We start from the raw sequence: 26660 nt of genomic DNA, 5'->3' as shown, positions 1-26660 counted from the left end.
CATTGTCACTGTTTATGCTGCTCTGTTCGCCTCTGTCGGCGATCGCGAGCTGTTGACGGTTTGTTGCACGGCGCAGAAACTCGCTCGCATGCAAACCCGTCTCGCCCATGGCGTTTCTTTGTCTCTTCTTTAATGTGGCGTCATTAAAATCACTTGTTAGCCTCGAGGCTTTTTCTAGACAACGTGCCTTGTGCTAACCGTGTTGTAACGAAAATGAACTTGCAGTACGATCTATTGGTGAAGTTAGGAGCGTGACAGGACGCTGTTGGGAAGGTTTTCGTGTGTGCGTGTGGTTCGTGAGGGCGTTGTAACACACTGCTTTAGCCTGTTGCACTCGTTACTGCATCCAGCACTTTTGCTTGCCAGGAGTGCCTGCCAAGGGATGCTGACTTCGTTATGTGTTTTCATCTTTAATAGTGAGGCCAGTCGGCGTTCAATAACCAATGGAAATTCAGCGGGAACGACCCGGATAACGCAGGGCGGGCAAGAGCACTGCTTGTGTGGTCTTCCCTGTCGTTTGACCTTTTTTTACTCATCCTAGACTGTTTATTTACTGCTGCCTGAACGGTGTTTCATTCCTCATGTTCCATTTCTTTCTCTTGCAGCATCTCTTGACTGCAGTCACGGTACCCCTAGCCTGCCTGCAGCACTCATCCTGCCATTCCAGTGGGAACTAATGTTCGCAGGCCACTTGTCACAACCTAACGGGTTCCCGCACTTGCATGGCTTGTAATTGATGGTATACTTTAGATCCACCATTGCGTTCTCACTCTGCGTACATTTCAAGTGAGGGTTTACAGTAACACGGTAGTTGATAGCCATGAAGACAGCAGCGTGTGTACTGGAAATCAAACTCAGTTATTTAGGCCAATGTCAATACCACCCTGGTCTACGTATCCATTCCAGCCTGACATTTTCAAGCACAAGTTTTTCAGTAAGTAGTGAAACAATGAAGAGGTAGGGATAGATAGCTTATGCACTGCTTATTTACTACCTTTATTTTTTTTACTGTTGAAAATGTATGGACGATGCTATATGTACCACCTAGTGAAGTCCCACCAGAAATTGTTATATGCACTATCGATATCGCGCAATCTATGAGGCAGGCTGGCGTGGCCTTCGTGCAAACGGCATCGTACGTGGTTTCCGTCACGACAAAGTTTGCACTGTAGTCTTGGATGTGTAATGGGTTATGGCTGACCACAGGGCTGTTTACGGCGCCTTTCACATTCCAGTGGAGGCAGGCACAGAAATTACGTGGTCGGCCAGGACACAATACATGGTGTTGGTCAACACCGTAGATTTACCGTGCCTTGGCTGCCCACGTCATTTTTTTTTTACTTTTGAGTTTTGTGTAAGCAAGTATGTATCTAGTGCCCCTATGCTGTCTATCCTTGGGTTTTGTAAACCTTCTAAATAATATCACACGGTAGCTTTATTCATCTTCATGAGATTTCTGAGGTGCCAGATTGCTCAGATCTCTCAAGGTCTCCTGTGGCTGCAGGGATGTACAATGTCTGGGGTTCGATTCCTGGCTGCCGAGGCTGCATTGAATTTACAAAGCCAAAAAAATTACCTTTTGTACGCGATGTCTTGGTTTACGCTGAAGATCCTCGAGTGAGAGGTCTACTACGCTGCCCTGTGCCTCATAGTGCGAAGTGCCTTCAGTTTTACTCGATTATGCAGCAGTCAATTAATGCCTGCTCATGCAAACTCTTGAGTGCAAACGGGAGAAGGTGCGCCTACCTTGCCTTGAGCTGCTAGACCAAGTTGGCTTTTTTACACGACGTCTAAGCTGTGCGAGAAAGCCATACAAGGCTAAGAATGTTGTAAAATACGCCTTTTATGTGAAGCAGCTCATCCATAGCATTTAAAAAAAAAGCTTAAACGAGCCATGGAGACAAAACACAAGTTTGTGTTATTCGAAAGATTTCGTGTTTATAGGGCCCCCAGCGCTTGTCCGCATGCAAACGGTGCTTTATTCACTGAGAAATTAGTTAATGCAAGTTAAAATTTTGATTTCCCCACTAAATGCGTTTTCGTGGTCTGCAATGACATCACAGGGCCTTGTTTACCGTTAGTGAACCTAGATGACACCACCACACCGCGGCAAGCCATTTTCTGCCCTTGGTTTTTTTGTGAACGTATTTGTACCTGGCTTGTTTTGTTCATGGAGACAATCGTTTCGTGAAACATGGTGCTCCCTCGACAAATACGGTCATGCAAGACATCATCACTTGCGTCAATCGGCCAATGTCATCTGAAACAACCCCAAAGGCCCGCAGTCCTGTGCAGCTAGACCAAGCATAGTGCAACAGCAGTACGCATCGGTACTTCTATGTTTACGTGTGCTTTCGTAACCTCCAGTGTTTGTCCCACCATTCTTAGTGCTTTAAAAAGAATGTGCCCTCAATTTAAGCGCAAATAGCTCGTTCTGCAAGCTTATAAGCTCTGCCTAATTTGCGTTTGCCTTTGCCGCTCTCCGCCAATCGCAGGGCTGTCTGGTATGACTTCATAGGTTCTGTTGCGAAAAATGAGCTAGTGGGTCACATGGCCATTCCCTTTTTTCCTAATTATGTAGCTTATTTGAGCAAAGTTTACGGTAAAAGTGGTGTCAGTATGATTTTAACGAGACAATCTTTTGAATGAACCAAACTTGTGTTTTCTCTTCATGGCTCCTTTAAGGCACATTATTTTTCAATGCGATCATTAAACGTTTTACACCCTCCTACCACCCTGCTTTTATTGTTAATAAACGCGCTTTGTATTGTAGACACAGGAAAATGAAGCAGGAAGACTTATAGATATTTTTTTCAGCTGCACAGTGTCCCAGGCTATGCACCTGATGTAATGCTGTTTCTTCATCACGGTTTGCATTGTGCTTTGAAACAGTTTGTTACCAAGATCCAAAGACTCAGTTCGAGATTTCATGTCATGAATGATACAAAAAGATCATCTGTGGAAGCAATGCCCATCTTATTCTTGTCATTTTGTAGTTTATGAGAGCTGCTGCATCCAAGCATTGTATGGTATATTTATGAACTAGAAAATACATGGAAAAGGCAGTCGCTAAGCTGGAGGAAAACTGTCGAGTAGCATCTGCATTTAGTTTAAATAGTGGCGTGTTGCCCAACTGCTGGGCAACCGCTACTAATTTTATGCCATGTGAACTCTTAGGCGGTTACATGTTGATAAAAAAATTACGTGCTATCTTCAGTCATTCACTGCAACTCGTTTGTGCTCATGGGGAGCATTCGGAGTGTGACGCTTAGCATGACAAAAATCAGAACACGCCTAATCAGTTGGACTCAAGCTATACCTGATCATGATGCGTCTACTTCTGAATGCTTAAATACCTGGTCATATATGAAAAACGGCCAACTTAACAAGCTGAAGGAAAAGAAGCAGCCCCACCCCTTCACCGTAAAATAAAAAGAATGTTTGCTGGTAATTAAAAATAGGTCTGCATCCAAAAGGTCCAAGGGAGGCTGTTGTTTCTTACGCATTCAAGAATACATCAATACTGTTATTGTTTTACAATATAAAGTGAATTTTTTTTACACTACTTCCTCGGCTTCAGTTGGTGTTGTCCTTTCTGGGTGACCTATGAGACCAAAGGTACAATGTAATTAACAGCACGGCAATACTGGTTGTAAACGTGATACAGAAAGAGCACAAAAATATCCATGGCAAAACTCAGGACTTCTGTTGTGTTGTTTTTAATTATAATTATTAGTTAATTTTGTTTCGTCCTATGGCACGATTCAATTCTCGAAACCAGCTTTCCTGCGAAACTTATTGAGCACATTTTTCATACCAGGCAATATTATGTGCAATGGTTTGCACAACACTTTCTGCCTGAATATAAATGTGGCCAAAAAATGTCTTTGTTATTTTGAAGCAGGCAGTTTTCATTGCCAGTCAGACAAAATGGGGCCAGATGCCATCTGTGCAGAACAGCATGTGACCGCACCATGGGAAGTGTTGTCCAGTTTTTTGCAAATCACTTGTTAGCCCTACGGGAACCACAGCACGTCTAGTGACCGCCATAATCTTTTTCTCAGCCATATAAATTGACGTGAACCTTTCTCGTCCTTATTTAAAACAGATTTCCTTTTTTATTGTTTGAACCCTTTTTACAGTAAGCGCTATTTTTTTTTGTAGAGAAAAGGAACTGCCACCTAAAGAAAACCACCTCTGTTTCGAAAATGATATGCTCAAGATTAGTATCATACTACACAATGAGAACATATAAATGTTAAAATGTAAAAAATTAGCCATATACACAAATAACTTATGAAGTGTGCCTCTGGGCAAATTGGTTTTCAATACATAAACAAAGGAGTGCTTCAAAAAGAAAGAATGGTCTGTTTCACCACAACCTAAAATGATGTTTTGGCTCTGAGGAAGATTAAGTACACTATTTATATGGTACTAGGAAATGTCTAAGCAACATTCCTGACTCGCCCAGTCTTTCTCCGAGCATTACTGACAGTTTCTCTCTTGTTGATCGAAGGAAGTAGTGAAATGCCCTGAAAGCATCAAATCTGCATTCGCACCGTTCAGTTGCATGGTCTCCACACGACGTACAGACATGCTCGCACGTCAGCTCAGAGTTGTGTATCGAGAAAGTCTGGGCGAGCTAGAGAAGCTGTTGAGGAAATATAAGCTTGCCAGTCGACACAGGTGTTGTACTTAAACATCAGTAAAGCAAGCATTATGGACCAAACCAACGATGCCAGAAATAGCTACATTCATACTGGGCAAGTGTTCGAACCACTGTGGTGGGTTGACGCCGCGATCATAAAGTTGCCCCGCCAGCTTGACAGCCCTGGCGCGGATTTTGTGTGTCAGTCCAGCCCACAATTGAAGACTTCCACGTTATTATTGTGATTTGTGGCAGCCAGATTGGTGGGATCAGCCCATGGATGATCAGTCAGAAGCAGTGACAAGCAGCCATGTTGACCCTCCGAATGCTTAAAAGTACGTGAACACATATAAAAAAGTGTTTCTGACTGCACCTAGATAATGCTATATTGGTGTTGGGTATAGCAAAATCTGGTGGGACTGTGGGACTTCACTACGTAGTACATATAGCATCGTCCAAAATTTATAATAGGTTACATCAATACTTTTTCACACTTATAGGTTTTGATCATGGAGTATCCACAAGCTCGAATCCACACATTGAAAACTGGGAACTTTTTACTGCAAAGCAGTATATGTCTAACCCCCCCAGTTTTCATTCCGGTGTCATCGATTTACTCGGCGCTGCTCCGGGGTTCCTCACCACCGCTCACCCCTCTTTCACAACTATTTTCCCCCTCGCCTCTGCCGATGCCCCTTTGGCAAGTTACACAGTCGGCAGCTAACAGCGGTAGTGCGGTTATCAGATGATTGCGAAAAATAAACAGAAGCAGGGACTGGCGTAAAAATGCACTCATGATTACTACACTCCCCAATATGAAATATGTGCGCAGCACGAGCTGCAGTCTTTTCGGTCATGGCGCATTTCTGCTGAGTCTCAGGAAGTGTTCGCGTTATCAGTGAACATACGGCGGCGTGGGTTACTCTGCTGCTACCTCGTAGTACGCCGCCGCCGCCGGCCAGCATGTTGCAAATCATTTTCAAACCTCCCGCGCAATAGTCACATGGTTCGGATTAGCCCCGCACAATTGAGCAGCGAGCATGTTGCTGCATAACCACCCGCGCAAACGTCACATGGTTTGGATTAGCGGAGAATGGAACAGCGTCTGGGGAAAGTGTCAGGGGGAGGGCACTCCTTGGTGGCGGTGCATAAGACGTGCGAGGGAAAGGCAGTGAAAGAGGTGATGCCATAGCCGCACGTGTCGTACTCCCCTTCAGCCTTCGCCAGACACTCCTCTCCGTTTTCTTCCTTTCGTCCCTGCTGTGTTCGCTCACTAGGATACGTGGACAAAAACATACGCCGCTCTCGCGAAGCCCAGGTAGCGGTTACCAAAGGGCAGCCCCCTAAAACGACCGAAACTCACCGTCACTGTTGACGCTCAAATTCACTTCGCCAAATAGCTGCGAATCCCTGCCGGTAGAAGAGAAACTTCCCCAGTGGGAATGCCGGCTTGAGCCCATATTTCTTTTTGAGCTTGGAAGGCCTTCCGAGCGACATTTTCGCTGGTGTCTTTCACGCCTAAGTATGCGCCATCATCGGTGGCCGGTTTATGCGTGCACAGTTTGCGGGTAAAAAAAGGGGGGGTGTGCATGCACAGCTAGGCTTCTTGCCGCTGCTACTGAAATGCCGGTGGCGCTGGTGCGAGATTTAGATGTCAAAATTACATGGCTCAATGCAGTTAGTTGGCTGTCCTCCTTAATCCAGCGGTTCGGGTGGTGGGGGTTGATGTGTTACACATACATCTTACACACACAGGAAGATCCATACGAGCGGGAAGGAAAACGTACAGCCACATCTTTGTCCTGGAGAATAGAGCTCAAGGGCTTTAAGGTTTTAAATCGTTATGTGACGGATGCATGCCGTTTGTTTGGAGGACGAAGAGCAAGAATTGAAGTGTTGGCCCGATCACAAGCGCCAATGGGCACAAAAACAACAGAAAGCTGCTGGCGGCGCCGTTACCGCACCAAGTTCACCTCTTCGAGTAGCGACAAATCCCTTCCGGATGAACAACAGCTTGCCCGCTTGGAATGCCAGCGTGAGCCAATATCACTTCAGAGGGCTATCAGGGGATATTTTCGACGGTGTCTGTCACTTTTAAGCACGTGCACATGTCTGGCTGCCGGTTTACGCGTGCGCAGGTTTGTAGTGAAGAATAGTGGGAGGGAGGAGGGGGGGGCGGGCACGCGCAGCCATGGGTTTCTTGCCCGCCCTGATGGATGGAATGTCCGTTGTGCTGGTGTGAGGTTTAAACGCGGACGTTAAACGGCCCAATGGGAACTGTCCGGAGCCCTTAGTGGTACAGCGGATTGGGTTTGTATGTTAAGCTATGTTCAGACTACCGACGCAAAAGCCGCATCGTGATCTATGGACGAAAAAAATGGCATGTCACGCAGTTCGTTTGGCTGAGACGTGAAATGACGTCATTCTTTAAAGTTATTACGACAGTTGTGGCAACAGTCTGAACCCGGCGTTACACAAAGAGTAAGATGGTTACGACGCGGGAGGGACACAGGCAGGACCATGTTTATCTGCAAGAACAAAGCTTGGATCCTTCAGAGGTTCATTCAGCTAATTGGCTAGGAAGGATGCTCCATCGCAAATTACGACAAACGTGTTTTGTTTCGTGCACTCCGTGGACTGCATCCAGCTTTGCAGGTCATCATTCACACAGTGGAAGGGCACTCATTTTTTAATTGAAATTCAGTGCAGATGAGGTTGACAGAAAACAAAAGGACTATGCTGCACTTCAAAATAATTAACACAGAATAAAGCTTCTTCCCACCACAACGAAGCATGTAAAGTTGAGCAGCTTTATGCGGCAAAAATGGTTTAATATACCAATTAACACAGAATAAAGCTTCTTCCCACCACAACGAAGCATGTAAAGTTGAGCAGCTTTATGCGGCAAAAATGGTTTAATATACCAAGTAATTCGGAGTACGAGAAACTGCCTACAAGAAACATGGTAAACCTTTCGCCAGTTCGTACCTTTCGTGTCTTTCGTTACGTGTGTACTCTTCATGCAAGTACCAAGAATTTTATCACGGTAGTTGATAGGCACACTTAGCTGCCAATTGTTGCAGGGGTCCAAGCTGAACGGAGATGCATGCCTTCTGTGAGCGAAAAGTTCGACATCCTTCTGAAGTGCAGCCGTACAGTAACAAAGGAAAACTGCACACCTTTGTGGGAAACTTGGAAGTAAGGAAATAAGAAAAATTTGTCCTTCGGAATTGTTGTCAAACATTTTCATCGCAGAAGCTTGCTCCGTCTTAGGTGTTACCCCGTTTGTCCTAGATGAGTTTTGTAGTAGAAATTGTACATTTTTTTCTAGTGGGTTTCACAAAGCGATCAGGGTGATAAGCAAAAGCACATCAAGCACCTCAATAAGAAACGCTTCCCGTGGTCGTAATGGAACCAGCATCCCTTGCATTATGAAACCATTGTCTGTCAGACTGCGCCATTCTGACACGGTCGAAGCAGTTTAGATTTCAGACTTTGACTCAAGTTGCAAGAGTGAAAGCTTCGAGTTAAGGAGGCACATCGGTCTTTGATCAAAAACATTATTTTTACAGGTATGACATTAAATTTTGGGGGACATGTAGTTTTTCATTCTGAATATAGCTATCAAATTTGTTTCTGTGTAATGCGATTATATTCAAATTTATTTGGATTTTTATGTTTGATTTTACGACAGCCTTTATAAAAAAAAACTGCTGGAGGGACGCTGCTGAACAAAGTACCAGTGAACTGTGCACAAGTCAAGGAGTGCAATAATACTAACATTATCATTCTGTAGCAGAGGTTACAACCATTTGAAGTTTGGGCCTAGAAGGTGGGAACCAGAAAAACTGGTGTTGCCGTCCAGGCCCAAACTCCAAACAGCTGTTACTTCTGCTACAGACCATATATTATGATAATGTTAGTCTTATGGCAGTCAGTCCTTGATTTGTGCACAGTTCACCGGTACATTGTTCAGCTGCATCCCTCCAGCAGTTTTTTTACACGCTCTCTCTTTACCTTCTTTTTGTACTGCTTTTCATCTTTTTTCCCATTGTTCCCCTTCCCCACGTGTAGGAAAGCAAGCTAGGCCACAGCCTGGTTGACATTCCTGCCTTTCCTTTACTTTTATTCCGTCCTTCCTTCCTTACAAAGGCTGTCAAAAAATCAAACATAAAAATCCAAATAAGTTCGAATATAGTTGTTTTACACAGAAAGAAATTTCATATCTACAGTTTCAATGAAAAATTACACCTATCTCTCGATTTTTATCGTCCTAACTTTAAAACCCATGTTTTTTTGGTTTAAGACCAGTGTGCCCCCTTAAAAAAAATAATTTGATTTTTGGTAGACAGCTCGGTAAAAGACCTCCTAAAAGCAAAGATTGAGGTGTGTTTCCACTATACTACTGTAGGGTGCTGGTGGCAACTGCCCGGGATGAACCTCTTTTAAACTTTATTTCAGGAAATGAGTGAAGGTCAATCCCCTTTTACGGTGGGGCGCTACATGAATGGTTCATTTTTAGCCACTAGATCCAAATGCCATGTCTTCATCTTCTCTCTAAGGTGTTTTGGCACCTCCCCTTAAGGGTGATTGACCTTGACTTGTGACAGCCACGCAGCACTTTTTCCATTTGTAACATCCTGCCGATTTGCAGCCCCACTTCCAGTTTGGTTCCTCCTACTGTGCACTGTGGAGTACAGACTACTGGGTGGTAGTAGTGTTGCCAGCAAGCAGTCCTCTAGCTCCCACGTTGCTGTTCATCTATTCCATCCAGCCACACGCCTGGTTGACAGGAAAGTACAGTGGCTACTAAGACTCCCAACCCTTAATTTCGTCCATTTGCCTCATTCTCCCTCCCTGTTCGGCTGTGTGGGAAGGTTCAGACGCAACTGCTGTGCTCCTCTACTGCTCCCTTTCCTGTCCAGACAGTGCCTCTCCAGATTTCCTTCTCTGCAATAGGCATGTGCAAATCTGTGGCTGTTGTCAGTTTCATCATTGCTCCTTGCTCTCCGTTACTTGTTCTTTCATGTGTTCATTAATTGACATAATTACAAGTAAAAAAACATGCACCCCTTTGTCTTACGACAACAATGGTTAACTCAGTTTTCTCGTGAGGGATTCCTTGCTTTATTGTCATCTGAGCTTAAACATTGACTCGTTGAGCTATCACTTTGACTTGCACGCAGTTTGGACTTTTGTTCGCAGTGGCTTTGAAACTTCGCCGCTTGATTTTGCATGACGAAAGCTTCGCATTCAACTGCCGTCGTCGTTAGATTGCGAGGTACACTATTTTTGTCTAATTTCAGGACCCTCACACCGCAGAAACGAATCAGGACCCTCACACCGCGAGGGTCCTGATTCGTTTCTGACTACAGGAAGCGTTTTATTTTCTGCACTTCTTCACCCACGATCACTATCATTGTCAGAGAAAGTTGGCTTTTCTGCAATGCCTTTTTGGCATGGCATATTCCACTGGTGAGACATAAAAAGTTTTGCTTTAAAATCAGGGGTCTTCCAGGACTTTTGGTCCAGTGAGTAGCAATCTGCACCTATTTAGAGCCATACAATACTGAGCAAGCACCCTTTGGTCCTTCCTGTCTTGTGCTAGCAGTCTCGTCATCTAACACATAAAGGTGCTCTCGACTTTTGTCCACACTTTTCACTTATCCCACAAACTGACCCAAACTCTTTTGTTGATTTCCAGTTGTGCACGTCACATTTGCATTCAGGGTCACCTTGGGGCAGATAAGTGCCTGTTTGTATTTTTATCAAGTGGTATTAGCCACAAAGCATGCTTTGCACTCTTGCGTGAGCAGCGTTATGGGGCCTTGTTGCATGTCCAGCAAGTGATGTGATGCCATGTCAATAAACATTCTTCAGTGTTTGTGACGACTTTGGTGTTTTAATTTTCTTGGCTTCACTTTCACATAGTAAGAGTTCCTATCCATCAAGAAGCATACACTTACAAATGCTAGGTACGTATTCTTTTTTTTTTTCTTGGAGGTGACATTTACAGTTTCCTTGGCAACACAGCATAACATCAAAACAAACAAAACCAACTAAAATGGCAAATTTGGCGTATTTTTAAAAATAATAAACAGTGCAAAAACAACAAAGCACGGGAGAGAGAGAGAGAGAGCACGAAAAGTGACAGCACTGCCTGTTTGTGTTTTGTTGTTTTCGTGCTAAAAATTTTCAAATAAATAAATATGCAAGTAATGCAGATAAAGAAGGGTAACTTTTTATTCGAGCTCGTTCCTTGGACATACAAGTACATTTCTTGAATCAATTGCTGGAATCCTGGATGCAATTTTCGATATTAGGCAAGCACTGGATTCTCGAAGGGACACAACAGTAAGTTGGTTCAATTCTTATTTGCAGTTGCATAGTGCAGTTTCACCCGTACAAAACATTTTGGCCAGTCCAAAGCATTGGTTTAGGTAGAACAAAAAAATGCCTGTGTGCCAAGTTTTCGAAGCATGTCAAAAGATTCATAGGTGGCCTGACTTAACCTATAGCCCTCCACTGCAGTACACCTCATAGTTGGCCCAAGCTATGCCGAGCTTTGCCACGTGAAACCTAAAAAGTCGAATTTTGACGTTTACAGCTACGCTGTGCAATGTATATAGCCAAGCATAATTTACTCTTCAGTATTTTGGCTCTATCCAGGTTTTCTGTTTATTACACCACAATCAAAGTGCGCAGTCAGTGTTGAATTGATGAGAGTCAACCCATTCAGGTTGAAAGCACGAAATGCTCTCCAACAGAAATGGCAGTCTTCACATGTGATCAAATACATAGTTCTTTAACACTAAACAAGGGCAATGCAGAATGCCAGGAGCGTAAAATATACTCGACGAGGTGCAGTTGGCCAGTGTGTAATTTAAGCAGCATTGTTTTAAGACAAACGGGGATTGGTGAAACAGCCGTGAGCTTCTGACAGCAGCTATCATCGTGACTGGCCAATTCACCTGAGTGGGGATGTTATGGCTATGTGTTGTAGCTTGAGCGTGTGACCTAATGAATCGCCAAGAAATTTCAAACTCGTAGTATCTCGGGTTGCTTGTACCTCTGGACGTTTTTTCAGTTTAAGGTCACAATGCGCTCCCTGGGTCCACCTTTAGTCAGCTAGAGCCACTGAGCTATAGTGGTGTCAAGGATGTAATGCTGGATTTGCACTAGGGACGTCCTGGGTTTGGTTCCCATGCGGTTTCAACTCTTCCCAAAGTTGTTTTGAACTCAATTCACTCTTTGCACTGCCGGCCAATCTAGGAGCTGTTGTGCTAGCACAGACAGTGGATAGTGGCTGCTTAGTCAATGGGCCACATATTGCTTTCGCGTTGATAAGGTAGCGTTTTCAAGATTATGTGTTATGGTCGGCTACAGTTGCTACATTTAGGGTGCTTAAATCCGACCATGTGCAAGTTGCAGGCCTGTGATAAATAGGTACAGGTGATTATCTAGATGCACAAAACTGCGCTTACTGTCAAGGCATGCCGTGAATTTGTTGGTGGAATGGACATTTACAAACATGCATTGGCATGGTTTACACTGCAGCAAAAAATTGAGGCTCCATATATGATGACACAAAAGGTGCATTGTACGATTGGACTACGGTAGCGTTGTCTATGGGTCAGCCACTAAAACATTCCTCAGAATGCTGGACCCTGTGCCTCATCTAGGGCTCCGTTTGGCATGTGGTGCCTTCCGGACTAGTCCAGTTGAAAGCATGTATGTGGAGTGCAATAAATGGAACCTACAACGCCAGCGAGCATACACAGATCTCCTTTATGCTTTTAAAATTTCATCCATGCCTCGCCATCCTTTTAAATCAGTTTTTCATGACACATCGATGACTGAACTCCTTTAAAATCAAACATCGTTCTCTGCGCCCTTCTCTTAGAGTTAGAGAGGAAGCGTCAGAGCTTGCTGTCTCCTTTTTAGATACAATCCAAAGTTCTCTAACATATTTTATAGCACCATGGCATCTCCGCCCTGTATCATGCGACACATCTTTCACACACGTAGATAAAAACCGAGCTCCCACATGTGCAAATCTGCAGCACTTCTTGTATTTGCAGCAGAAGCATCAGTGTTCTGAATTTTATACGGATAACATGACAATTCCAACAGGGACAAGACCACTTTGTTTTGGGGAGCTTTACCCAAAAAGACCATGGCACTTGGCAACGAAAAGAGCCCCAGCAGAAAACAGAGCAAGGCCTCACGGCTTGTAGAGGATGCCCTCATGGTAGAATGAATGATCCAGCAGTAACTGCCTGACATCATGTGATTTCGATTGCCGAGGCGTCTTCACCGCCGCTGTGTTGGCATTGAAGGAAGGTGACAGGAAAGTGTCCACAAAGTCGTGCGCCAAGGCTACTATTCCTGTTGACAATGTCCAGACAAAAGCCAAAATTACTACTAAACTAGTTTTCTGCACAACAAAGAGGTCACTTTCTTGCTTTGCCAGAGTTAATAACTTGCCCTTAAATAATCCATGCACAACGTACCTTCATCACAGATGGGTTTAGGTGCATCAAATTATTTGTTATACAGAACCTTTTTTACTGCACTAAGCAGTGCGAACTCGCAGGAAGCAGTTTTATTTCGTGTAAAGTATTTCCAAGAGCAACGCAATCACTTTTTTCTCTGTCTACCTTACTCATACTATCAATTCTTAAATTTATACCAGCAAATAGATAACAAATAGAAGGAAGAACACAATTCTGCACACGAGATATCCCCAGCTGTTCATTGCTTTGATACTCGCAGAAAGACTTGTAACGGTCAAGCTGGCATAGATCCGTAGATCGTTTGGTTTTGTTTTCACTGGCAGGCATTTCCAGTACACACGCTGCTGTCTTCATGGCTATCTACTGCCACGTTAGTGTAAACACTCGCTTTAAATGTACGCACAGAGTGAGAACGCAATGGTGGATCTAAAGTATACCATAAATTACAAGCCAGGCAAGTGCGGGAACCCGTTAGGTTGTGACAAGTGGCCTGCGAACATTAGTTCCCACTGGAATGGCAGGATAAGTGCTGCAGGCAGGCTAGGGGCACCGCGACTGCAGTCAAAAGATGCTGCAAGAGAAAGAAATGGAACATGAGGAATGAAACACCGTTGGTTACAACGCCCTCACGAACCACACGCACACACGAAAACCTTCCCAACAGCGTCCTGTCACGCTCCTAACTTCACCAATAGATCGTACTGCAAATTCATTTTCGTTACAACACGGTTAGCACAAGGCACGTTGTCTAGAAAAAGCCTCGAGGCTAACAAGTGATTTTAATGACGCCACATTAAAGAAGAGACAAAGAAACGCCATGGGCGAGACGGGTTTGCATGCGAGCGAGTTTCTGCGCCGTGCAACAAACCGTCAACAGCTCGCGATCGCCGACAGAGGCGAACAGAGCAGCATAAACAGTGACAATGACGCAAGACGGTGAGAACGCGCCGTTAAGAATTTCGTAAACGTCGCTAATATAACTGCAGCGAGCAGAAAGCTTTTCAGTAGGAGATATGCGAACTGATTGCAAACCCGCCAAAAAGGAGCGCTCACCTGAGTCGGCCGATGGTGGACAGTTGAACGCCCACGGCTGATTGCACAGCCGTAGAGCCAGAAGACGCTGGAGCTGTTGAACGACGATTGACAGGGCGACAACCATTCACACTTGCGTTGACAGCAAAAGTCCAACGCGGCTACTTGAGTCTCTACGGCGCGCACGCCGTGTAGGCAGCACTCGGAAAAATGTAAACATACCGCGCGGGAGCGCTGGGAACAAACGTGACGTCACATCCGCCTAGCGCTCATCCTCACCCGCCGAAACGGTCGGTTAATTCCTCCCCTGAAGGGCAGGTAAGCGGCGCTGCCTTGTATTCTTTCCTCCATGCTGTGAACGCATGCGCACGGCATGCCGCACTGAAGTGGCGGTCGTTTCCATGGGCGTCCAGAAGGGGGGGCAAGGGGGGGCAACTGCCCCCTCTTGGAAATTCAGATATTTTTATGCACTACAAAAAAGCTGCACAGCTTGGTTGGGAAGCACGGAAGAGAGGAGAGAACGATACCGACGTTTTCTCCTTTGTCTCGTCCTTTAGCGCAAAGTTTTTTCTAGTCATGCACGTGAACCAACTAGCGCAACAATCCACACTACTCAAATGATTAGCACACCCAGGTCACGCGTATCCGTATGGAACGCCCTTCAGGACTGCGGTCAACATTGCACTTAAGACACTGACTAACGTTGCCGGTCATGTGACGGCAGTGAAACAGACTGCCTGTGCTGGCTACTGAAGATAGCGAACAATTCTGAGAGGTTGACGTTTTTTGTTGTTGTTTTTCGAAACTCTAAATTTATGCAGTCTTACCGCAAGAACTTCAGTTTTCGGACAAAGTTGCAGCTATATCTAGCAAAAAATCTTCACCGCTACACCTAGGAGGGAGAGTGTAACATCCTCCCGTGCCGTCCCATCACCTTGTACACCCTTTCCTTCGAAATTGCAAAATGTTGGCACCACCCAAGCCCTGAAACAAAACCTATAAATCAGCCTCTCAAAACGCTTGTACGCCTTTACTGCATTGAAAGCCAGGGAGGCGAGTAGTATCTTTATTGCGTGAGCCATTTCAACAGACTTCATCACACATATCATCTCGCAATTTGCGCAGAAAAACCCGAGGCGTCTGCAGCTGCTATTCAAGGAAGATTGGAGTGCAGTTCTATGTGTGGGAATGTATTGTACTGTGTGCTGGTGATCAGTGGGCGTGAGTCGAGAACCCTCACGCAGCGAGACTGGCCACTCTTCTTTACAAAGTGACAGTAACTTTTCGCATTTTCTTTAACTTTATTGCTTTGTTCGGTAATAAAATCCAATGTATATCCTCCAAGTCTGGTTCTAATGCTCTGTTCGTACTTTTTGTAACCACAAATAGCGCCTTTCTAGTGCTATGCAACCGTACCCCCCCCCCCCCCCCCCGCTTATGGATGCCCCCCCTTGCAAAAAGTTCTGCGGACGCCCTTGGTCGTTTCGTAATTGTTTCGGCCAACTTTTTCTTCCTCCGTGCCTTTGGCGATGCACGCCGTGGCCAGTGACCAGTCCGCGGAAGAGATCGCAAGCTCGGCACCCTTGATCGCTTATATTTGCTTCGGAAAATGGGAGTAGGCCTGAGTAGGCCTCTAAGCGGACGTCTGCGCTGCTCTGAGGCTGGAACAAAGAGCTCAGATATTAGTCAATTTAACACGTTAGTTGGGCTAAAGTTGTTTCTCTCCGCGGTCCGTGAGCGCGTGCGGTATGTGTGCATAAACTTTGATGACAGCTTTATTTCTTTCTTTGCAGTGAAAACAAAACGACTCTTGACAAGTCTCCAATATCAATAATATATACTGCGACGCTCTTTGATACCCACGTTATAGAAAACTACTTCCGCATAGTGAACCCAGTGCGAATACTCGCTAATTAGCGAGTAATAATACATCTGCCCGTTTTCCAGCAGTTTTTCTTCATGAACACCAATAGTGCAGGAAAAGAGCAACGGGGGGACCAGCAGGAGAAGGCAGGTCATTCCGTGAACTTGAATTACTACGGCAAGTAACAACATTAGGGTAACACTGCGAATTTTCGCGATACTGCAATGCATAATTTGAAATAAGAATGCCAGTTCAGTATAAATATATAGAATGTAAGGCTGATGCCGCGGGGTAGATTTAGTTCTCCGGGTTTTGTGTCATTCTCCTCCTGCAAAGAGCCTTTCGTTTTTGCTTGTGAAAATTACTAGCCGTGACGAGACAAAATACAAAAACTAACTTCTAAGTATATAATTGCATGCGTAGCATGATGTGTGTGGTGTAAAATGTGACGCAGTCGGTTACCATTATGTATGCACCCCATCACAACATAAGTAACGTGGACAAAGTACCATTGAGCGCGTACTACACCACAGCGAGATGATGACTGAGTGTTAAACAAAAACGGCCGTTTCTGCGACGCTTTGTAAACCAAATGCATAAAATGTAACGGCCTCAACAAGTATTTCGTAATGAAGATGTTCACAAAAGCACCACGAATTTGTCAGCGCTATAGCAGCTATGGCTTTGCCCGAACGGCATATGGGGAAAGGGAAGACGTTTAGTCCTTCTCAAATTGAAGTCACTGGTAATTTTGTACTTGACGGCTCAAATTAGAAAAATACGATGTTCACAAAAGCGGTTTGGGTGCCGCCGAACACCTGGAAATGGGTTCCTGCAATTTCTTCTTTTGCCTAAGATATCCTCCTCTCGACATTTTTAATGCTATGTACGGCGTTGACAAAAAAGTGGGATTTCGTTTTCTGTCAAAGGACGTCACTAAAACTACAGCTTAGCCGTATTATAAAAGTTAACTGCTGCAAGGCAGTATCATAGATGTCGGCGAAGTTCATTAAATTTTATGTGCGGGGTGCGCGTGTATATTAAACGCGCACGTGTATCTTGGGTCAAGAAGCACCTAATATACATGCGGTACATTGTTCCAGTTGATGCATGAAAGAGTGCATACTTCACTGCCATGCACGAGTTATGTGGAACAAGACGAGAGCAAAAAATATACAAACGCACTCTCCCCAACCGTTCACTGGGACATAAGTGGAACAGTAACCGGAACCGCCGACATCGCATGACCCCATTTCTTCAGTTCCAGATAAAAACCACGAACATAAAGAAAACAAGCTGACGGTTCCAGATAAGATCCACCTATATGCCTCGTTCCAGTTGTTCTTTCGTTCGGATCCACATAAAATATATGGATCACCCTTTTTAACTGGAACTTATATGGAACCAGATTAAGAGTGTGGGTAGGCAGGATGCAGGAACGTCCAAAGAACTCATATTCTGGCAATGGAATTGCAGGAGCATAAAATAACAAGATTGGCCTACTCCAGCAGTACATTGAATCAGTGTCCACTGCACCCGACGTCATTGCGCTTCAAGAAACCAACGCACGCGCTAGGCTTCCAGGATATATCACACATGAAGACTCAAAGGGGTTTAATTCTTGCACACTAATCAGGAAATCCATCACTGCCATACATCACGCTATAACACAAGCAGAACAAACTGGCATCCTGACCGAGCTCATCCCGAGGAAGGGACACAAGGGGAAAAGTCTGTTTGTCCTCAATGTCTACTACCGGCCAAAAAATAAGCAAGATTGCATTGACCGCATAGTGCAACAAGCAACTACAACCGCGGGCTCCAATCCCCTCATTGTCCTTGGTGATTTCGCGGCCCACCCCATATGGGGATACCGATATGCGAACAAGAGAGGCAATGAGCTCCTCCGCTGCGTGGGTGAAGAGGGTTTGGTGCTACTTACGGACTGCAGTACGCCGACGCAAATGGGCAACAGCGTAACTCACGACACGTGCCCGGATTTGACTTTTACTAAAAACGTCAACCACGCCACTTGGGTGAACCTGGAGGAAAATCTAAGTAGTGACCACTCAGTCGTTTCAACGACCCTTTACGGGGAAGAATATCGAGCCCACCGGTCTTAGGCGAAGTTAGAATAACGAACTGGGACAAGTTCCGCGAGCGCAGGGCTGAGCTGCCTAGCTCCAAGATCGAGGACATCAACACCTGGACGCAAGCGCTACGAGCTGATGTAAAAGCCACAACGCAACAGCTAAATGCCACTACACAGGTTCCGCATATAGACACCAAACTACTCCACTTATGGGAAGCTCGCCGGTCACTCATCCGCAGATGGAAGAGGCAAAAGCACAACCGCAAACTCAAATTGCGAATTGCAGCCCTGACTCAGGACGCGGCCAAATACGCTGCTGAACTTTGCAAGCATAATTGGCTCACGATCTGCGACAGCCTCGGTGGTACTCTCACCACATCTAAGACGTGGCGACTACTCAGATATTTGATTGACCCTTCAAAAAGTAAAGGCGAAACTACCAAGACAATGAAAAACATTTTGCACACTTTCCCGGGCACCAAGGACGACCTCCTAAAAAAGCTTCAGCAAAGATACCTGCCTCTATCTCCGCCATACTACGCTCCAGACTACTCGGGTGATCCAAACCTCCACCTGGATAGACCCATTGACGAATCGGAGGTGCGGGCAGCGCTAGCCAAGACACAGAGAAATACCACACACGGCCGCGACCGTATCACAAAGAAGATACTGACCAACCTTGATCATGACTCCGTCAGATCGCTCACACAATTCATGAATGGCTGTTGGGAAAAGGGAGTCATACCGCCGGAATGGAAGGCGGCTGAGGTTCATTTAATACCGAAACCAGGAAAGGAGCCAAGCGTCGAGAATCTCCGCCCAATTTCATTAACATCCTGCATAGGAAAGCTACTCGAGCACGTCATCCTCGCTCGCCTACAACAATACCTAGAAGATACTTGCCGAATTCCTACATCCATGTACGAATTCAGACCAAGTCTCAGTGTCCAAGATATTTTCTACTCTTACGCTTGAGCTCTACCCCTACCGGTAGAGCCATTCTATCTCAACTACACCTGCGCTCTCCTCTGCAACACCCGCAGGCGGATGCGACTCAGCTTCCCGATGAGGTTCGCAAGTTCATTGATGTGGCCCCACTACCACGCAACATGCATCCGACACATCACGAGGCTCGTAGGGAAGCCAGAGCGAAAGCTATTCTTAATCAATACGGCCGAAACTCTGCCACAGTCTATACAGACGCCGCTTCATATCCCGGGCGAAGAGCTATGACCGCTGTTGTTTCTACTACCGAAAACCTCGTTACATGCGTATCAATTCCCACCATCCACTCTCTGCAGGCGGAGGAAGCGGCCATCTCCCTAGCGATTGCACAAACTTCGGCAGAAATAATCATCACGGACAGCCAACAAGCCTGTAGAACCTTCTCCAACGGTTTCATATCCCGACCTGCCCGAAAAATTCTACTCGAGCATCCTCCTCGACATCCCGTACGGATTATTTGGGCTCCAGCCCACTCCGCCGTGTCTGGCAACGAAGCTGCCCATCAGCATGCCCGAGAGTTGACCCACCGGGCAAGCCAGGAGTTCGGCGAGCAGTGGCAGGTCTCCCCTCTCTTGTCGTTCCACGAAGTCACTCAGCATTACCGTCTGGAACGAATGCTATATCCTCCTGCGCACAAAAGCCTCACCAAAGAACAAGAGCGCCACCTCCGAGGCATTCAGACAAACACATTTCCCCATCCCACTAGAGCCCCCATTCTGGCCCCCACCCTGTACTCCTCGCAATGCCGCTTCTGCGAGGCTCCGGGCACCCTCTACCATATCATTTGGGGCTGTGATAAGAACCCCCCCTACCCCCCCCCTGCCTTTCCCCTCCCCTGAGCACTGGGAGAGAGCACTGTCCAGCTCGGACCCTGACTACCAGCTTTGGCTGGTGCAGCGAGCCCAAGACGCCGGACGGACTCAAGGGGTCCTGGAATGAGGACTCTTCCCCAGGGCTGACAGCTTCAGATACACGTTTATTCCTCCTCCTCCTCCTTCTTCAGCTCAAAGAAGAAATCATGATGCAGGCCAATAATCACACGCCTAAAGCAATTCTCGCCCTTGATTTAAAAGGAGCGTTTGACAATGTAAATCATCAAACGTTTCTGAACAATCTCAATAACCTCCACTGTGGAGCCAGGATTACAATTACATCAGGGATTTTCTTACAAACCGGCAAGCAGTCCTGAAGGTCGGTGACGCGCAATCACCTCCCATTCAAGTTGGAGGTCGAGGCACGCCACAGGGCGCAGTTCTTTCCCCACTGCTATTTAACAGCGCCCTCATCGGCCTTGCCAAACTATTAGATGCCATCCCTGACCTTCGACATGGCCTGTATGCCGATGATATAACGTTATGGACGGGCGCAGGGTCGGTAGGGGAAATGCAAGATCGTCTTCAGCAGGCTGCTGGCATCGTGCAAGCTTATGCAACCAAGTGTGTTTTATGCTGCTCTCCAGAGAAATCTGAGCTTCTCCTTGTCCGGAAGCGCCAAAGTCGAAAACACCAAGACCCAGGCATCGAAATTACCCTTGACGGAGCTACGATTACGCCTTCCCCACACATAAAGATACTGGGGATGACCTCTCAAGAAGACTGCTCCAAGTCCATACTTCTTCGGCACCTCACTCAAACAACAGGACAAATTGTTCACATGCTCCGCCGAATCACCACGAAGACTAGAGGGATGAAGGAAGCAGACACACTACGGCTTGTCCAAGCTTTCATCATCTCTCGCATCAATTACGCCATCCCGTATGCGATCCTCTCCAAAAGCGACGTAACCAAACTTGATACACTCATTCGGAAAGCATATAAACGAGCACCAATTGGTCTCCCCGTCAGCACGGCAACGGACAGACTTCTCAAACTGGGAGTACACAACACTGTGGAAGAGCTCATAGAGGCTCATTTGGTAAATAAGCACCACCGTCTAGCGACTACAAGAACAGGACGCCAACTGCTTGGTCGCCTTGGATACAATACCCCAGAAGAACAAGGCAGTTCTTCCATGGACATACCCACAACCATAAGGCAAAACATCTATGTGGCTCCCATTCCACGGAATATGCACGCTCAGTTTCACCAAGGAAGACGTGCGGCGAGAACACAGGCATTAGATATAACCCATGGATCAAACCCCAAAACTGTGTACACGGACGCTGCCGACTACGCTCGCATGGATACGATGACAGCGGTCGTCACTACATGCACCGAGCATGTCGCCAGTGTCACACTTACTGGAATTAACACTACCCAAGCAGAGAGAGAGAGAGAGAGAGAGAGAAAACTTTATTTAGTGGCCCGATAGTGTTCAGAGGGTCAGCGGTTGAGCCCAGCTTGGACCCGACGGTGACCCCCTGTGGCCGGGCCGTTCATGGAGGTGGTTGCTGTGGCGGATCTCGCTGAAGCACTGGAGGTCCCGCACGGATCGCTAGAGCCACAAGCGCCTTCTGGATGTCCTTATTGGGGCTGAGCAGCGCGGCCTCCCAGTCTGATTCGTTGTGAATAAAATTGTCGGTCTGCATAGTGGGGCACTGCCATAACATGTGTTGCATGTTGGCCCAGACACCACAGGATGGACAGAACGGGCTGTATAAGCTAGGGTGTATTCTGCTGTACAGTGCTGGGGAAGGAATGGTGTTCGTCTGGATTTGACGTAGTGTGGTCGCTTCGTATCGAGTGAGTGAGGCGTGCGGGTGTGGGTAAATGCGTCTAGCGTCCTTGTAGTAAGCTAGGACATCTTGAAAGCTAAGGAGGGGTGCTGAGAGCAGAGTAGTGGCCGGATGATCTGACGCCTGGTTGGTGAGCTCGCAGGCCAGCTCATGAGCCACCTCATTCCCCTCCAGGCCCGAGTGGGCGGGGGTCCAAAGGAGACGTATGGGAGGTAAGTGCGGGGTCTCGGGGATGGTGCGTAGTATGCGAGCAGCTGGGGGACTGCACTTGCCGTTCGTAATGTTTCGCAGGGCGGTCTGACAGTCAGTTACGATGATTCCAGGAGAGCCACTGCGAGCGATTTGTACAACCGCAAGGGCGATGGCTGCCTCTTCTGCGTCTGTGATGTCCCCATGGGGTAAGGTGCATGCGACTTCCTGGTTATTGGGAAAGTTAGATGTGGCAGCGCAAAGGGCGGGGCGTCCTTTATATGGGGAGGCGTCCGTATACCACACATGTGAATGGGTCTTGAGGAGGCGGGTGAGGTACCTCGTTCGTGCCCGGCGCCGACCATCCTGCGAGCCCGCTTGCATGTTCTTGGGAAGAGGGGGCGCTTCTATCACCGCTTGTAAAAAGGCAGGCACGGGTTGCGCAGAAGGGTGTTCAAATGGGACCGTGCGGCCTAGCCGTTGTAGGATTTTTCTGCCCGTAGGCGTGAGTGCGAGGCGGTGCATGTGAGAAGTGCGCTGAGCCTCGATGAGCTCATCAGCTGTATTATGGATGCCAAGCTCCAGAAGGCGGTGGGTAGGGGCCGTTCCGGGAATTCCTAGCACCTGCTTGTAGGTACGGCGTAGAATTATATTGAGCTTTTCTGTTTCAAGTCGAGTCAGCAGGAGATAGGGGGTGGCATAAGTTATCTTGGAGAGTATGAAGGCTTGCACGAGGCGAAATAGAGTGTGTTCGGAAATTCCCTGCCGCCGATTAGCTACCCGAGTGAGCATGCGCCCGACCTGGGTGGCATGAACATCGAGGCGGCGGATGGTTTCTGAGTTGAGACCGTTTGCTTGAATGTGCATCCCCAATATCCGAATAACGGGAACCTGAGGTATGGGCGTTCCCCTGCTAGAGTATAACTGAATGCTCTGGTGGGGTGGAGGGGTGTGACGGCCTGGGTAGATAACTAACAATTCAGATTTTTGTGGAGAGCACTGTAGCCCCTTGCTGTTGGCGTAGCATTCCACTGTCCCGATGCCGGCTTGAAGGGCGTCCTGGATGTCGCCGTCTCTGCCCCCGGCTATCCATAGAGTAATATCGTCCGCGTATAAGCTGTGTTGGAGATTAGGTATCTGGGCTAGGGCTGGCGGGAGATCCCGCATCGCCACGTTAAATAGGAAGGGCGAGAGCACTGATCCTTGGGGAGTCCCCACATCGCCCAGCAGGATGGAATCGGTTTTGAGGTCCCCGATTGCAAGGCGTGCCGTACGGTGAGATAGAAAATCCTGTACGTAGTAGTAGGCTCTTGGGCCGACGTTCATGTCCGTGAGGCCGCGTAGGATGGCGTCATGGGCTACATTATCAAAGGCACTCTTGAGATCCAAACTAAGGACGGCCCGCGTGTCCCGTGGCGAGGTTCCGGTGCCCAGTATGATGTCATGGTGTAGCTGTATCAATACGTCCTGCGTGGAGCGTCCCTGGCGGAAGCCGTACATGGTTTCGGGGAGTAATTGGTGTGTTTCCACATATGCAGTAAGACGGTGGAGAACCATGTGCTCGAACAACTTCCCTAAGCATGATGTTAGCGAGATGGCAAGAAGCAGCCATCACTCTTGCCATTGCCCACACCTCAGCCGATACAATCATTACTGATTCTCAAGCAGCATGCCGAAGCTACCTACGCGGAAGAATATCAAGACCAGCTGCAAGAATCCTTCTCCTGCGACCCCCTCAACGCAAGATCAGTCTGGTTTGGGCGCCTGCCCACTCGTCCCTTCGCGGCAATGTCATGGCCCACACGACAGCCCGAGAATTAGCCTACCGGGCACCGCGAGACGACTGGCTTCAAGCGACTCATCCCCTCGTAACATACCAAAGCATCACACAGCACTACAAGCTGAGTCGGCAACAATATCCTCCTGCCCACCCGTCACTCACCAAGGAGCAGGAACATAAACTCAGGCTTCTGCAGACAAACACGTTCCCACACCTATCTAAACTTCACGCCATCAACCCCACCCTCTACAGCGCCACATGCTCACACTGCGGTGAGATCTGTACCCTCTACCACATGGTCTGGGCCTGACAGAAAAACCCACCCAAGCAGCAGAAATTGCCAAGCCCAAGCATGGCAAAACATCAGTGGCCAATGTGTCCGAGCTTGGCAATACCTCGGCCGCCAATATTGGCTGGTGTTTGGGAAGGGTGACAAGCCAACAATTGGCCAAGCCCTGGAAGGCCAATATTGGACAACGCTTGGCAAAGTACCTTGCCATGATAATGCCAATTGGTGGACCCCACGCTATTTTCATGCACATTTTTGGCTTTGTGACCAGTCCTTACGACCACTGCTTATTTTACGAGTTGCCTCGCGGCCCGATTTCTGCTTTATACATGCCAGTATACAGGAAATTATTAAACGGGTGCGCATTATTTATTTAATGCGCACTCGATAAATAATTTCCTGTACAATGGCATGTATAAAACAGAAATGGGACCGCGAGGCACAATAAGCAAACTGCATCAACTTTGCGAACCAATTATACATACGCGACTTGCCAAAAACAATGGAGCAACACAACACACCGGGTCTCTCTGTGTAGCTTTTTTATTATTTTCATCAAATATACGAGAAACCTCGCTTAACAGTGGCAAGAATACGAACACAAACATGAAAGCAAACACAAACAACAGTCGAGAAAAAATTTTAAAAAGCGCTGCTCATGAAGCGCGAACCGATTATCATTCGTTTAACTGCTTGAGATGCCTACAAAACAGAAGCATTCAGGTAAATGAAAACAGGACCCTCATTCCCGGTAATTCGCCGACCTGCCAAGACCACAATATGTTTTTGAACAGCACTATTGTAGAATAGCCCAGCTTGGAAAGCTTGTCACTGCTGCATCCGCCACTTGTCCACGGGAAACACCTGTGCGTCGTAGCGCCTGCAATAAGTAAAAAAAAATAGTTCACTATAATGCTAAATTCACGCTGCTTACTAAATACAGCACCTATACAAGCCTTACCACATATCCGTGTGAAAATATTCAGCCTAAAGTTCTAGCTTGTTAACACTCGCTATGAAACATAAAACGTACTGCACTATTCATTTTTCAAAACTGCGTTTTTTACGGTAGCAGTTACTTGGCTCGTTCTGGAGAAAACAGTCCGGAATTTCACCGAAAATGGGCTTCACTCTTATTGCAGTAGCGCAAAGTAATATAAAAAGTCCAATAGACAAAGCGACACGCCAGCGGTTCCGTGAAATTTTGTTGTGCCTTCGCTCACTTCTGCCCCGTCAGACGCGGAATTCAGACGCGAACGGAACCGACGGAGAAGCCCAGCGGTAGTGTAATTACTTTGTCGCTCGACAATACCTTTACGTTGCTCAAGAAAATAATGAAACGAAAGCTTCATTAATAGGTAGAGTTTAATTAAGCCAGCGTAATACATCCGCAACTCTTATACTGCACACGAGTCTTGCTTCAACGCATGCTGAACGTCGTGAACCTGCAGTGGGAGCACGGCTGCTTATTTGGAAAACACATAGCCGGAAAAAGGATAGCTAGAACTGGCGTCACACAATTGGAAGCACATGTATGTGACCACTTTTTTCTTCGCAAGAACCAACAACACTAAGCAGCACTCGCGAGCGCCAGTACAGCTGAAGTTTTGGCGGGAACGAGCGCGAGCACTCCCGCACCGCGAAAAAATGAAATGGTGACTTACGTTTTCAGCGGCGGCCGTAGCAGGCAAACGATGTTATTACACCAGTCAGGTATACTTCACACAGCCACCGACACCAAAACGCACCTCACAGACACGTACAGGAGTACTACCGCAGTTTCAATGCCACAAAAGAGACGGAGCCGTCGGTGCAACGCGCCCGTGCACCGGCCCCGCCGCGGGTTCAAAGAACGCGCAAAGGCACAACGCTGAAGTAGTTCGACGTTCACCGTTGCGTTAGGACACACAAATGACCAATTCCTACTGAACGTTTAACACTCTCTCTCACGCTGTTTTGAATAAGCTGCACTTTAGTTTAAGTACGCTTTGTTTCGTGGCACGGTGCTGTGGCTCTTTAGGTAACTACTTTTTGCTGCGTTTTGGCCTGTGCACCGCGCTCTAACCGTCTGGGGAACCGCCGCGGGCAACGACCGCAGTGCTGCCCTCGAGTGGTGCTGCTTGCGCGCCGGGTGCGCATGTACACACGCAAAATAACGCACACGAGTGCTCTACAGTGAGACTTCATGTAACAATATGCAAAAGCAGGCAAGGCTGTCGGCATTTACACCTGCCAATACTTTTTATTTAAATGTGCTACTTGACACAAGCTTGAAAATGATTTGGAACTACTTTTTTTGTTGTGCGCTGCGCGTGAAAACAAATTCAAAAACACGCAAACTTCAGTAATATTTTGAGTGAACTTGAGTGGTCATTCAACTAACAAGAACATGCCAAGACGTGCGTAAAGGCACTCATAAATACCTGCGTCACATATATAGGCTACTACTCTTCATAAAATTTTATGATCAAAAATTACGTCTGAATGAGCGCGCTGTCCAGTGTGATTTTTTGCGCACCGGCCAATGCGTGTCCTCAAGCGCCTCAAGGCCGGTCGTATAGCGCTCGTTGT

At 47.0% G+C, this 26660-nt stretch overlaps 2 long non-coding RNA genes across 2 annotated transcripts; both read right to left on the bottom strand.

Moving 5' to 3' along the window:
• Positions 1–12698: 12698 nt before the first annotated feature.
• LOC144153800 (uncharacterized) lies at positions 12699–14502 on the bottom strand. Its single transcript, XR_013319383.1, has 2 exons — positions 14218–14502; positions 12699–13735 (listed from the first exon to the last, which is right to left on the bottom strand). It is a non-coding gene; the product is annotated as an uncharacterized LOC144153800 (long non-coding RNA).
• A 10112-nt stretch (positions 14503–24614) lies between these two features.
• On the bottom strand, positions 24615–26150 carry LOC144151652 (uncharacterized). Its single transcript, XR_013318931.1, has 2 exons — positions 25754–26150; positions 24615–24969 (listed from the first exon to the last, which is right to left on the bottom strand). It is a non-coding gene; the product is annotated as an uncharacterized LOC144151652 (long non-coding RNA).
• Between the last annotated feature and the right edge of the window lie 510 nt (positions 26151–26660).

This window comes from Haemaphysalis longicornis, unplaced genomic scaffold, assembly GCF_048455015.1.
Source record: "Haemaphysalis longicornis isolate Haplotype H1 unplaced genomic scaffold, Haemaphysalis longicornis Haplotype H1 scaffold_9, whole genome shotgun sequence".
In the NCBI taxonomy this organism is placed as follows: Eukaryota; Metazoa; Arthropoda; class Arachnida; order Ixodida; family Ixodidae; genus Haemaphysalis; species Haemaphysalis longicornis.
This window is presented reverse-complemented; position numbering and strand designations above follow the sequence as displayed.